Below are 13860 nucleotides of genomic sequence, written 5' to 3' on the forward strand. Positions count from 1 at the left end.
AGTATTAGGTGTGTCTCCATTTTTACTTATTTTTAAATTTGTATCTTGCCTTTCTTCTGAAAAAAAGATCAGAGTGGCTAAACTGATAACATAGTCAAAACAGGTAATAAAATAATTAAACTAAATGTAAATACCCACAATAGCAGCATCAAAGTAATAAATACAGTAAAGAATACAGCAGCTTACAGGAACCCCATCACCACACACACACACATCATAACAAAGCAGCAGCAAAAATAGAGGGGGAAAGTCAGCCTCTCATTTTTAAACAGTCACATCTTAACTATTAGACAACAACATTACAATTATGGTATCCTGAGAAGGACATTCCACAGCATTGTTGGTTTTTTTCTTTTTGTTAGTTACTTTAGTTTTTAATTTTTTAATTTAGAATGTAATTTTAATGCTGTCTTGCTCTGTATATTTTTGTACACCACCCAGAGTCTTCGGAGTGGGCGGTATATTAAATGTTTCTAATAAATAAATAAAAATAAAATAAATAACCCCCTCTCTAAGGATCTTCAGCACTCTTATTCTGAGGTCACTAAGTGGGAAGGTGAGTATAGCAGGAGCAAGGAAGGAGCATCCAAAAGTTCAAGGGGAACATGTGCTTCTCCAGAACGAGGGGAAGTGCCATGTGGCAAGCTGGAGGTGCCACACAGACGTAACATAAAACAGGCCTTGTCTACAGGCTTATAGTCTATAGCAACAATTGTTGATACCCAGCTTTTTGGTATCCCTTGCTCTTATTACCTGCATTTTGAAACTTCCCTTGCTACACTCCAGTCGACCAAACACTAGCAGAATAAATGCAGGCTTCTTATTTATTTACTTTCCAGACTTTTTATTTCTAAGGACCCCTGAAATATGTTTCCCGCAATTTCCATACTGCATGAGTCTATTTATGGCAGCATTGAAATGACACCAAAATTTTTCATGTGGGTTTAGCTCCAAAACAAACCTTAGGCCACCCTGTGAGAATTGTATACCTAAAGCACGCCTATCTCGTTACCCTAAATGGCTTTCTTCTCCTAACAAACGGCGCTCTAGTCTATCCATGAGAAAACTGTGAGTGAGAGATTTGGGGTTTAATTATCTATTATTTCCTAAGTATGTATATTGCTTTGCTTGGGTAAATTGTTTCAATTTAATTTAAAAGTAACAAATTCCTTTAAGTAGACTGCAGCATACAAGATAAGCAGACATATTACACAAGATTTTAATTCCATTAATAGCTTCAGCCACACCATAAACCAACAGGCTGGAGGTTAAATGGGTAGCTATCAGAACAAGAAGATGGAATTTCCTAGGGGTGCTTATTTACTTACATATTACAGTTAAGTGAACTACCCATCATAGTGCCCAGTGCATCAGCATTCTAAACACTTTTAAAATAGAATATGTTCCTTTTTGCTTAAAGGGAGGAAGGAAGGCGTGTATAGAGGAACAATGAGTGCGATATTGTTCTATTCTACAATCCTTGTCTTCTTGGTTCCATGTAATATTCTAATTTTCTGGGATTGTGGATTTGGGTTTTTCATGAGCTGTACACCATGATCATCACAATTATAACAAATTAAGGCTTGACTTATCTCGCTTTGCATGTAATGCGTCTGTCTCATATATCAGTTTCACCTTTTAATTTGCATTACTGAAATTAATGGACTTTTGCACGATATTCTAATTTTCCGAGTTTCACCTGTATATTATTATACACCATGGGATTTTATTTTGATGTGGAGGTCAGGGTGGGGGTGGTGAAGCCTCTTGCACCAATTAGCTCAGTTGCCCAACTTTCACAAAGGAGCTGGGCAGTGTGTCTCCCATTGGCTGAGCTGTTCAGATCATAAGGGTTGTCATTGGCTGAGCTGAACTCATCCTAGAGAGGGTCAGAACTACAGAAGGCCCAAGAAAAGGAAATGTAGAAGAAGCAGGGACCTGAGACAGGAAGGAAAGTTGGGAAAGGGTGTAGTCCAGATAAATGTGGAAAAGGAAAGGAAGCCAGCAGGAGCAGTCTGAAGGCCAAAGGGAAACTGTGCAAAAATGGACAGGTGGAGAGTTACTGTGACAAACCTGGGACCCCAGATGAATGGCTTCAGAAACAGGAGCAATGCTGCAGTTGAGCGACAGAGCATCCTGACTGAAGTCAACACCTAGGGGCCTTGGGGCGGGAAGTAGGAGGAGAGGGACCAAGTTATCACAGGTGAGGAGGCTGCTGTGGAAGATTCTACCCCCAGAAGAAGTTGAAGGTCTATGAAAGGAGAAGAAGGAACAAAGGAGAAAGCAGAGAGAGGATGAGGAGCACTTTATACTGGAAGTGGCCACGAGCCAACGCCTTCATTCCAAGTGGAACCCTGTCCCACAAGAAAGACCCAGAGGAAGAAGGGCTTTGTGGTCAATACTGAGGAGGGTTGCTTGGAAAGAGGTGATACAGCCCCAGAGGTTCCTATCCTGAAAGAAGGGAGGCACCCCTGCTTGAGCCAAGTGGAGGGCACCGTCCGGGATCCCCTAGTAGGCAACAAGACTGGAAAAGGAGGAGGTGAGCTGAACCTTCGCCCTCTTCTGATGTAATACCCCAATAAAAGTGAGTTAAGTTGCCTGATCCACTGCTGTTGTCATTCACTTACCATAGTGTTACACTATGCTGCCCGATGGTCCCTCAAACCTGTTTGCTGTTGTGTTACCCTCAATGGGCCAGGTCATAGATACACTTGGCAAGAAGTTGCAGAGCTTACGAAGGATGAAGTCCTTGTGTTTGACCTGAAATAATTAGTCAAGGACCTGTCTATATGTCTTTATTTTCCAAGTGATGCATATTCAAAGTACTAAATAACTGGCATTCTCCCACAGAGGAGCATGGCATTGGTTTGTTATAGGGATATGCGAGCTGGCTCAAGGTCAAGCTGGCTTGAACTCTAACTGGCCTGGCTTGAGGGCTCACTCTCAAGCTGGACTGGGCCCGGTTTGGCTTGAGGTTAAGCGTAACCCACCAGGCCGAAGCTGGATCGGGTTTTTGTTTTGTCTAAAGCCAAACAGAACTACTGCCATTGCAGGGCCTCAGGGGGTGCTGCCATAGCCATGGGAGTATCTGCTAAGGTCCCCCCTCCCCCCGCCAGCCTCCCCCAATCTCCAACAACCTGTTTCAGGCTGTTTTGGACCCATTCTGGGCCTCTGCGCAGTGGTGGAGGCCATTTTGGAGGCTACTGTGCATGTGCACTGGCCGTTTGCATAGCCGAGTCATGACCCATCCAAGCAGATAGCCATTGATCATTCACAGTGGCCTCCAAAATGGCAGCCACCAGTGCACAGAGTGCCAAAAACAGCCTGAAGCTGGTCATTGGAAACCGGGGGAGGCTGCTGGGGGGATTTTTAAAAAAATCTGTTCCTCCCCACGCAAGCCAGACCGAGCCTGGCTCTAGTGTGCACAGAACCAGACCGGACCCAGTTCAGTTTGAGTCCAGTTCTACATGAACCGAACCGGGTTTTCCAGTTTTGTGCACACCCCTAGTTTGTTAATCTACTCCATTCTCTTCCACACCATTTGATGACCCCTTATACATTTTCTCCTTTCCCATTCACACAATCCTTCCACTGATAATCAGAAAACTCCAGTTAAAATTGCCCTTCCCTCAAGATGCTTCTGCCATAAGTAGATCCATAATAAGCTCCCAAGAATATTTGTAGACCCTCCCCTACCTGAATAGAGTAATAGTAATTTTAGCCATACAAAGGGCGGAGGGAGTGAAGGGGGGTATCAAACAACATGTTTGTTTAAAAACAATAGCTTTGACTGGTATTAAGACCAAACTGGTATATATCCTCTCCAAAAAAACCAAAAAGGATTAACAAAATTGATTATCACACTTCTAGCATGTCACCATTTTCTATTTAGGCTCCAAGTTGGACCAAGAGGGTTTTACACACCCAGCAACAGCTTTCTGTCTAAAACATATAGAGGCTAGGTTAGGCTGCATGTGAGAACCACCGGGATCAGGCCCTGGAATCAGTGGGGTCAGTGCCGCCTAGCCTGGATTTTTAGCCCGGCTGCTAGCCGATTTTAAGAGAGTGAGTGCTCCCCTAACTTGGGCTACTGGAATATGTGTTTGCTGGAGTTAAGTTTAGCACCAGCGGACACAGAGACTGGCACCTAGAGCGGTCGTGCAGTACATTGTGGGATCTCTGGAGGCCAGGATGCATTGTCCTGGCCTAGGGAACTCCGCGTTGTAAGCACACAGTGCAGATAATCTGGGAATGCAGTCTGCGCTCCCAGCAACAAGGGATCAGTAGTATGGGGGGAAAGTGAGTTTTACAAACCTTCCCTGCTGCCCCATCTGCCTGGTCATGTGAACGGCCTCACTAGCTTTGTATCAGTTTGACCATCAAAAGCAGTAAATATATTCTCAATTTCACAACTGTTCTAACTTTTTCACAATACCAATCAAAAGGGAGGAGAGCTGGTCTTGTCATTGATTGATTGATTGATTGATTAAGTGCTGTCAAGTCGGTGTCGACTCTTAGGGACCACATAGATAGATTCTCTCCAGGGTCTTGTCATAGGGAGCATAAATTGTCCCCTTTGCTGAACAGAGTCTGCTCTGCTTTGCATTTCAATGAGAGACTACGTGTGTGAGCACTGTAAGATATTCCCCTTAGGGAATGGAGCCTCTCTGGGAAAAGCATTTGCATGCTTGCATGCAGAAGGCTCCAAGTTCCATCCCTGGCATCTCCAAGTTAGGGCTGAGAAAGACTCCTCAGAGAAGCTGCTGCTAGCCTGTGTAGACAATACTGAGCTAGATGGATCAATGGTCCGACTGGGTATACAGCAGCTTCCCATGTGAAACTGTAGTTTTAGTCAGTGTATTATTATTCCCTAAATAATAAGAGTTCACAAATCTAAAGAGACAGACACCTCTAAACATATTTTTCAGTTGCCCATCTCACTTGAAATTTTCATCATTTTGTGGCTTTCCCTATGATAAGTTTTTGACTTGTTCAAGACATTGTGATATGCCCAGAAACTGTGGGATTTAAACTACAAAATTCCACAATTGGGAATTTCCAGGATAATTACAAGCTAAGCCCAAATCTTGCTGAAATTTGGGCTCATCTTATAATTAGTTCTGCCTCCTTTCTTGTTTACGCTTACATGGTGGCAGCAGCAGCAATGTTGAGAAGAGTTGCTGCATTCAACACCTCCTTAGACCTGAAGCAGCTTTGTGGTACAAGAATTGTTGGGTATTTTGATTTCCTGGGGCTGAAATCCTTGTGCCTGCAGCATTCTAGAGTCTAATCAAAGTTTCAGCAACTACCCCACTTTTCACTGCTGCCACCAGATAAGACTTGGGGACAAGGTAAGAGGACAAGTGGCTTAGGAAGACATTGAGTAGGCCTCTCCCAATTCCTAGTGAACAGAAGAAACGTTTGCTGTACTGCCATGTGAGCGGATTGTCTCAATTCGCCTTGACTATCCTTTTTAACCAACAGAATGTACAATACTAAGCAAGTCCCTATCCTGACTTTATCAACGTAGCCTTTCTGAGGGAGAAAATGAGATGAGCTAAAGAAGGTCAAATCCAGTGACAAAGGTTTAGCTCTTTTTCAACCAGAGACCAAAGAAAATTTACCGAGGCTTTTATTTGTACCTCTGACCCTTAAAAAATAGCCTGGACATCATTAGTTGAGGCACTAAATAATATCAGCTTTTCGAGGCCAGTGAGTTTTTTTCTTTCCCTTTTTATGCCTTGTTCTTTCTTCACCTGCACTTTGTCAAGCTTCACACTTAGGTGAGAGATGGTGTAGTATTAGGGATACAAAACTGAATAAGGAAGTCTCTGTTGGAAATCTTACCACGGCTATCAGCTCACTAGGTAGGCTTAAGCTAAACTATTCGCTCAGTTTCGGCTCCCCATCTGCAACATGAAGATTATAATGCTGACCCTACCTTATAAGGTTGTTGTGAGGATTACAGTAGGATACTGTACGTGAAACCCTTTGAAGAATGAAGTGATAATACTGTATATTTTCAAATTTATAAATATTATAAATATTTATGAATATATAAATATTCGTTGTATTCATTATCATATTCATAAATTAAAGAAATACAAATATGGCAAATATTTATATACAACGAATATTATAAATTTAAGGAAAATGGCCAGATAATGTTCTAAAGCCCACTTTTCACTGCTGTGATGTCTTCCAAGTGATGGAAGACATCACTTCCAGGGTTTCCTCTGTGTATAATACACCAAAATTTACTATTGTATCAAGATTTGCTATTTTTCTCATTCAGTGCAGTCACAATTTAATTATACATAACCATAGTAGCTCTGTCACGCATCATTACTGGATTTCTGGAAATCTTGCCACTTACTTCTCTGACAACCTCTGCAGTGAATTCAAAGTCCTGAGGTGTTTTTTTGCAGGAGCAATATTGCGTTTAAAGCCCCTGTGTCCCCTAAACCTGCAGGATGCTTCAGTTTGGGATGTATGCCTAACAGATTGCCTCTCATAAGCTGCCTGAAGGGTTTAATATGAGCTGAGGCTCAGCAGGATGGAACCCACAACCTGTTTTTTTCAATGATAGGGAGTAGCCTTTAAGTTTATAAAATCATAGAGTATGTTTGAGTGGGTATAGATTGCCCTTTTCTCATCACTGAGGAGATAACTAACCCTCACAAACCTGGAATAAGGGGCAACGACCTCTGGGGCAGAAATTATGACTGACAGATCAAGTCTGGACTTTTGTTTTCCGTTTTCTCTCTCAAACCATTTTCCACCAGCCATAAATATATGCATTCTTCCCCAATCCATGCTTGCTACTAATGAAGACTTTAATCAGTAGTTTTGTCATGCTTTTGAATTATTTTAAGTATGTTAGGCTTCCTTTTCTGGTTCTTCACCAAGGGATCCCTTCAAACTTCATTTACTTATACTGAAGTGGGAAAGGAGCCCATCTTATACATCAAGCAGAAGGTGCACAGCAGGAGATCTTGTTATTTCAAAGGGTTTTTTTCCAGAGAAGGATATAGATGAAGGAACATGCCAGACTGGGGAAGATATTACGTTGGATATAGAGATGCATACTGTTGCAAAGATAGGACTAAAGAGGTCCTTTGGCTGCATTCTTTAGCCCAGAAACTAATTCTTTAGTTTCTCAACTGCTGGTCCGCAGACTGGTGCTGGTCCCTGAGTCGTTGAGGCATCACGAGGAGTTGAGGCATGAGGCATCACTAATAAAAATCACACACACACACAGACACCCAAAAAACAATTTTGGGCCAACAGAGGCTGGCGGGAACTCTCCAGAGCTCATTTCCAAGCAGCCCTTGCTGCTGGATAACGTTCATTTTGCTTCCTTGAAATGAACATTATCCAGCAGAAAGGGCTGCCTGGAAATGAGCTCCAGAGAGCTCCCAGTGGTGGAGGCCCCCGCTGGCTCAAAATTGTTTTTGGGGGGTGCCTGGGGGTGGGGGTGAGGGGAGCGACTCCTTTACTAACTGCTGGTCCTGGAAACTGCTCATGAATAATGTGCTGGTCCATGTCTCCAAAAACATTGAGAAACACTGCTTTAGCCTATTTCATGGTCAAACTACACACAACATTATAATATGTCACTGTCATTCCATCTCTCTCCCTCCTCAAATAACAACCACAGGGAAGGGGCAATCTGTATAGTGATCATGGTGCAAAGTGGGGTGGGATTTAACCCTCCCTCTCCCTCCTCCCATTTTCCCAATGAAAATCATCCAACTGCTGTTAAAGGGGGGAAGGGGTTAAAACATAGGAAACTGCCATATACTGAGTCACACCATTGGTCCATCTAGCTCAGTATTGTCTACACAGACCGGCAGTGGCTTCTCCAGGGTTGCAGGCAGGAATTTCTCTCAGCCCTATCTTGGAGAAGCCAGAGAGGTAACGTGGAATCTAGATGCTCTTTCATCCCCTAAGGAGAATATCTTACACTGCTCACACATCAAGTCTGTGTCTCCCATTCATATGCAACCAGCGTAGACCCTGCTTAGCTAAGGGAACATCATGCTTGCTACCACAAGACCAGCTCTCCTAAAAAATAACCCATGCCATGGTTTCAGTCCAGATTGGTCCTCTGCCATCCCATGCAGCCGCTATTTAAACAAGTGACAAAACTACAATAACTCATTGAAGCTGTTCTCACAGTCCATGAGAAGAGCTTCTGTTGGGTCTGTGGGGAGAGTGGGCTTAGCCCGTTCTCCCCACAGATTATCAAAGGGCAGCCCTGGGGCTGCAGGGATCGGGTGCCGCGTGGCCCCCGGAAGTCCCAGGATGCTCCGCTTGCCACAGCAGCACACGATCATCCATATGGGGTACCTTGTTTAAGGGGAGGGGTACTTTTGGTGGTTTGCTGCCAGGAGCAGCACGGAGAAATTGGGCTAGGCTCCCTTAGCCCAGTTTCTCCTGGTTGTGAGAATAGCTTCGTTTTATGTCAATAGGAGGTATTAGCGTGGTGAAGGAAGATTTACCCTAACTGACTCTGGTTGATGGGAACAGAGCAATGAGCCTTCTTGATCCCAATGCTGATTGACCGATTCACCTCTTAGTTAAGTGTGTGGGCTAAGGCCCTTTGCAATACTGATCCAGTCCCTGAAGTTGGGGTGAAGTTGCTTGATAAAATTTCCTAATTCCATAGGAATATAGGAAACTACCTTATACTAAGTTAGACCATTGGTCCAGCAGCTCTCCAAGGTTTCAGGCAGGAATCTTTCCAGTCCTTCCCGGAAATGCCCAGGATTGAACCTAGGACCTTCTGCATGCAAAGCAGATGCTCTACTACTGAGCTATAGCCCCATTTCCTATTGAATTGCAGGAAATGCAGTTCCTTAGCATTAATCTTGGGAACAAGTATAGTTAGCCTTAACTAGCTTATGTTGTAGATCAGCTATTTAATTCATAATGTCCTACATCAAAGCCCATATTTGAACCAATTTCAAATTGGTTGTGTGTCTTCATTCCAGTGGTGTGGGGCCATGCAGTGTTTGAGGCATCCATGTTTGTGATGATTTTTAGCCTTAACATTTTCAGCACTTCAATTGCTATAAAATATTACATTTGTTCCATCTTCCAGGCATATATCTCATTAACTATAGCCAGCAGGATGTCTGATTAAAGTTCCTGCTTCCATTATTGCAGGGGCATTTTTCTTACAGTCATAACAAAGTAGTTAATGGCATTAAACACAGCAGAAGAGATCAATTTTAAGTTCAGTGGAGATGGTCTGAACTTTGTCCATGGCATTTACTCTGGCTTCTGCTGCCAACAAGAAGAATGCAGTTGTCTCTGGTCATAAAAAATGCACTTCTGGCTGATTGTTTTGAAAACTGCCCCCCTCTTTCAGTTCGTAGCATAGCAAATAAATAAGCAGGTTATGTGTTTCTACCTTGTCTTGTCTGGATCTTGTTGAAAGGTCTGAATCTATTTGAAAGGACAGCAAATTCCAAGTGCTGTGTTAGCTAAACCCAAGACCCCAGAGGCTTCTACCCTGGCTTCTCTCCTTACCAAGTAGTAGAAACTAATCCATCTCTACTACTAACCCACCCCAAAGAGACAGTGGGGCGATTCTCACGATCAACAAAAATTGGGCTAGCAGAGGCTAGCCCAATTTTTGTTGACCGTAAGAACCACCAGGCTCACAGCCGAGCCCGGTGGTGCTTGAGCGGGTAACCCGCTCGAGAACCCCTGCTAAAAAGCAGGTTTGCGGAGTGAGTGCTCCAGCAAACCTGCTTTTTAGGATCGTGAGTACCCACGGCGCACCTTCGCGGCGCGCCTACTCACGAGTAGACCCCTGGTCGGGAGGAAAAGCCGCCTCCCGGCTCTGGGGGTCTCCCCAGTATGCCCTGCGTGCTCGCACAGGGCATATTGGGGCTTGCGGGGGCCACGCAGCCCCCGCTCCCCCCACCCCCCGCTGGCTCTGTCACGGAGCTGGCCATCATGTGAGCGGCTGATCCGGCCGCCCAGGGCTCCCTGCCCGCTCGTGAGCGGGGAGAGTGGGCTTAGCCCACTCTTCCCGCTCACTGCCCCAAACCGGGTCTCACTGATCGTGAGACCTGGTCCAGTATTCCTTAAATTAAAATTTGGCAAACCAGAATGTTCATGACAAAAAATGATTAATCTCTAAGATACCATAACCCTTTTTATTGTACGTTGCTGATAATCATTTGAAATGTGTCCTTTGAGCCCTGTAGGTTCCATATAGTCATCACAACTAATAGCTATTGATAAGACTGATTAAAGCCATCTGAGCTGGTAGCCATCAATATATTTGTAGCAATGAATTCTATAAATTACTTTTGTGTTGTGTGACGAGATAATTTCATTGCTCTTGAATCTAATTTCAGCCAATTTCATTGGATGACCCTGAGTTCTAGTATTTTGAAAGAGGGAGAAACATATCGCACTCATAAAGGTAAAGGTAAAGTGTGCTGTCGAGTCGGTATTGACTCTTGGCGACCACAGAGCCCTGTGGTTGTCTTTGGCAGAATACAGGAGGGGTTTACCATTGCCATCTCCCACGCAGTATAAGACGATGCCTTTCATCATCTACCTATATCGCTGTTGCCCTATATAGGTGTTTCCCATAGTTTATAAACATACCATAATTTTATAAACCTCTATTATGTCCCCTCTAAGTTGTCCTTTTTCAAAATTAAAAAGCCCCAAATGTTTAAGTCTTCCCTCTGATCATTTTGTTTGTGTTTTCCTACACCTTTTTGATTTCTTAGTATGCATCCTTTCATGGTATGTATGAATTTTTCAAGGGCTAATATAGGTTTATTGTGTTTGAGGGTAACAGTTTCAGAATAAGAATATTTATGTACAAAGCACAATATGTCCTTTAGGGGTAGTCCAGCTTCTGTGTTGTTCATTATTTATTATTATTTATTTATTTAACACATTTATATGCTGCCCTAAACCTATATCTCTGGGCAGTTTACAACAAAACAAAACAAATTAAAACAAAATTAACATGTTAAAATATTAAAATAATTCAAAATTTAAAACAATTTTAAAAACCCTATTAAAAACTGTAAATCTCGTTAAAGGCTTGGATGAACAAATGTGTCTTAACTGCTTTTTTTAAAGTTGCCAAAGATGATGAGGCTCTCATTTCAGCAGGGAGCACATTCCAAAGCCTCAGAGAAGGCCTGTTTCTTAGTAGTCACCAGACGGGTTCGTGGCAACAGCAGATGAACCTCTCCAGATGATTTCAATGGGAGGTGGGATTCATGGCGAAGAGGACCTTCTCTTAAATACCCAGGGCTTAAGCTGTTTAGGACTTTATAAGTTATAGCCAGCACTTTGTATTTTGCCTGGAAACTTATAAGCAGCCAATGTAGCTCTTTCAATACAGGATTAAAATAGCCTTTCTAAGATGACCCAGAGGCCAAACTGGCTGCCGCATTCTGGACCAACTGCAGTTTCCAGACTACGTACAAAGGCAGCCCCACATAGAGAGCATTGCAGAAGTCAAGCCTGGAAGTTACCAGCAGATGTACCACTGTTCTGAGGTCGTTTATCTCAAGAAATGGACTCAGCTGGTGTATCAGCCAAAGCTGATAGAAGCCACCATCTCAACGTGGGCCACCTCTGGCCACCAACTCAACCTGGAACACCAGGGAGAGGTTAGGATCAAGGAGCACCCCCAGACTTCGTACATGTTCCTTCTGGGGAAGTGTGACCCCATCCAGAGCAGACAGATCAAAATCATCTCCTGAGTTCAAACCCCACACAATAAGTACCTCTGTCTTATCTGGATTCAGTCTCAGTTTGTTATCCCTCACTGTCTCCAGGCAGGCATTTAGGGAGGTTATGCCTTCTCCCAATGATACTGACATGGAGAAATAGATTTGGGTGTCATCAGCTTACTGATAGCACCCTGCACCAAATCTCCTGATGATTTCTCCCAGCATTTTCATGTAGATGTTAAACTTCATTAGAAACAATATGGAGCTCTGAGGGACACCATATGAAAGTTCAGATTTTGAAGAGCAACAGTCTCCAAGGAACACCATCTGGAATCTATACGAGAGGTAGGAGCAGAACCACCGCAAAGCAGTGCCTCCCACCCACAATCCCCTCAGACACTCCAGAAGGATACTATGTTTGATAGTATTGAAAGATGTTGAGAGATCCAAAAGGACCAACAGAGACATACTCTCTCTTTCAGTTCCCAATTGTAGATCATCCATCAGGCTGACCAAGGCAGTGTCCACCCCATAGCCCATCCAAAGGCCAGTATTAGATAATCTTAGATAATCAGTTTCCTCCAAGACTGTGTGGAGCTGGCAGGCCACCACCCTCTCAATTACCTTGCCCAGCAATGGAAGATTGGAGACAGGCCTATAGTTGCTCAACTCTGAAGGATCCAATGCAGGCTTCTTCAAAAGAGGTCTAATAATTGCCTCCTTAAGGCATGGAGGCATCCTATTATTAACCTAATTAACTGTTTCAATTTGTTTTATATTGCTATAAACCACCCAGAGATGGAAGATTGGGGCAATGTACAAATATAAATAAATAAATACAATAACTTTCCTACTATATATCTGACTGAGCTATGGGAATAAATTGCAGCATCCTCCAGATTATAACAGATTTCTGGTATGACTTTTAGTACCGTACTAAACAGTCTAATCTAGATATGAGCCCTCTGCTAACCAACATACCTTTCATCTTCATAAGCCATGCTTGGTGCTCTGCTTGCGTTCACATTAACTTCTAAGGACAATAATACAAGAAGGCACAATCCTAAAACAAGAACAGAGGGCTGGTTCATTGATGGCAAAATCCAGTCATTTCTCCTGATGTGAATGGGGCTATCACAGATCTAACACGTCTTGTCAGCTTACATGAAACAGTGTTTTTCAGTGAAGTCAGCTCAGTCAGTTCATTGTCTATAGCAGGGATTCCCCAGATGTTATTGGACTTCAACTCCCATAATCCCCAGCCCTAGTGGCCTTTGGTTGGGGATTATGGGAGTTGAATAACATCTGGGGACCCAATGTTGAGAATCCCTGGTCTATAGTAACTGTGTAGAAAACTGTGATGTACCTGTACTTTATATGCAAACCAGCTTTGATTTACTGCGGATACATTCAAAGCACATTTCTAGTATTTTCAGTTCTGCCACCACTGGGAACATCATGGGCTGTTCTCTTATGTCATATGATAAGGTAATATCTTCTCACTTTAATCTGATAAAGTATTATAGGGCTGCTATGTTAAGGGTGAGACAGAAATGATGCATTCTGCCATTATAACCAGAAATGGGAGAAGGGAGAGATAAGTGCTATGACTGAAATAGCGATGGTTAGAAAATGGCTCACTGGATTGATTTTGAAACTTGACAGTGTCGGATGGGTGAGTTTGAGGATTGTCCATGCCCGTAAAAGGATAAGAAATGGCTTACTTAAAAGAGTTTAAAATTTGATGAGTGACTCCAGCACTTGGACAGGTTTTTGTCTTCTGTCTTTACCTCATAAATTTTGCTGGGGTTGGTCTTTATTGGGCAATTTCTTCATTTGTGTTCTGGGTTTTGGGAAACAGTTTTGGTACTAGGTCACGGTGAACATCTAATGTGTGCTTTGCCCAACTAGTACTGTTAGGTGTTTGCAGTTTTTGTTATAAATGCAATTAACTGGCCCATTTTTAGCCTAAGGTAGTGATAGCCTAACCTCCATTAGATGATAATGTCAATGGTGGCACATGCTTAGTAGGAATCTCTGTTGCTTAGCAACAGCTTCAGCTACAGAAGATGAGTGGAAAGATGGTGGCTCTAAGTCTCGGAGGTGCCTGGGGCACTGTCAAGCTGGACATGCCCCT

The 13860-nt window shown here is 43.2% G+C and overlaps 1 protein-coding gene and 1 long non-coding RNA gene across 3 annotated transcripts in view; one reads left to right on the forward strand and one right to left on the reverse strand.

Annotated features, from left to right (window-relative positions):
- Nucleotides 1-13710, reverse strand: part of LOC128349584 (uncharacterized) — a 41519-nt gene extending 27809 nt beyond the window's left edge. The window contains exons 1-2 of the long non-coding RNA XR_008318861.1: nt 13514-13710; nt 12705-12786 (exon numbers count right to left, since the gene is read on the reverse strand). This is a non-coding gene — a long non-coding RNA (uncharacterized LOC128349584). The remainder of the gene's footprint in view (nt 1-12704; nt 12787-13513) is intronic.
- Nucleotides 1-13860, forward strand: part of SCHIP1 (schwannomin interacting protein 1) — a 630453-nt gene that overhangs the window by 312012 nt on the left and 304581 nt on the right. The window lies entirely within an intron of this gene.

This window comes from Hemicordylus capensis, chromosome 3 (assembly GCF_027244095.1).
Source record: "Hemicordylus capensis ecotype Gifberg chromosome 3, rHemCap1.1.pri, whole genome shotgun sequence".
In the NCBI taxonomy this organism is placed as follows: Eukaryota; Metazoa; Chordata; class Lepidosauria; order Squamata; family Cordylidae; genus Hemicordylus; species Hemicordylus capensis.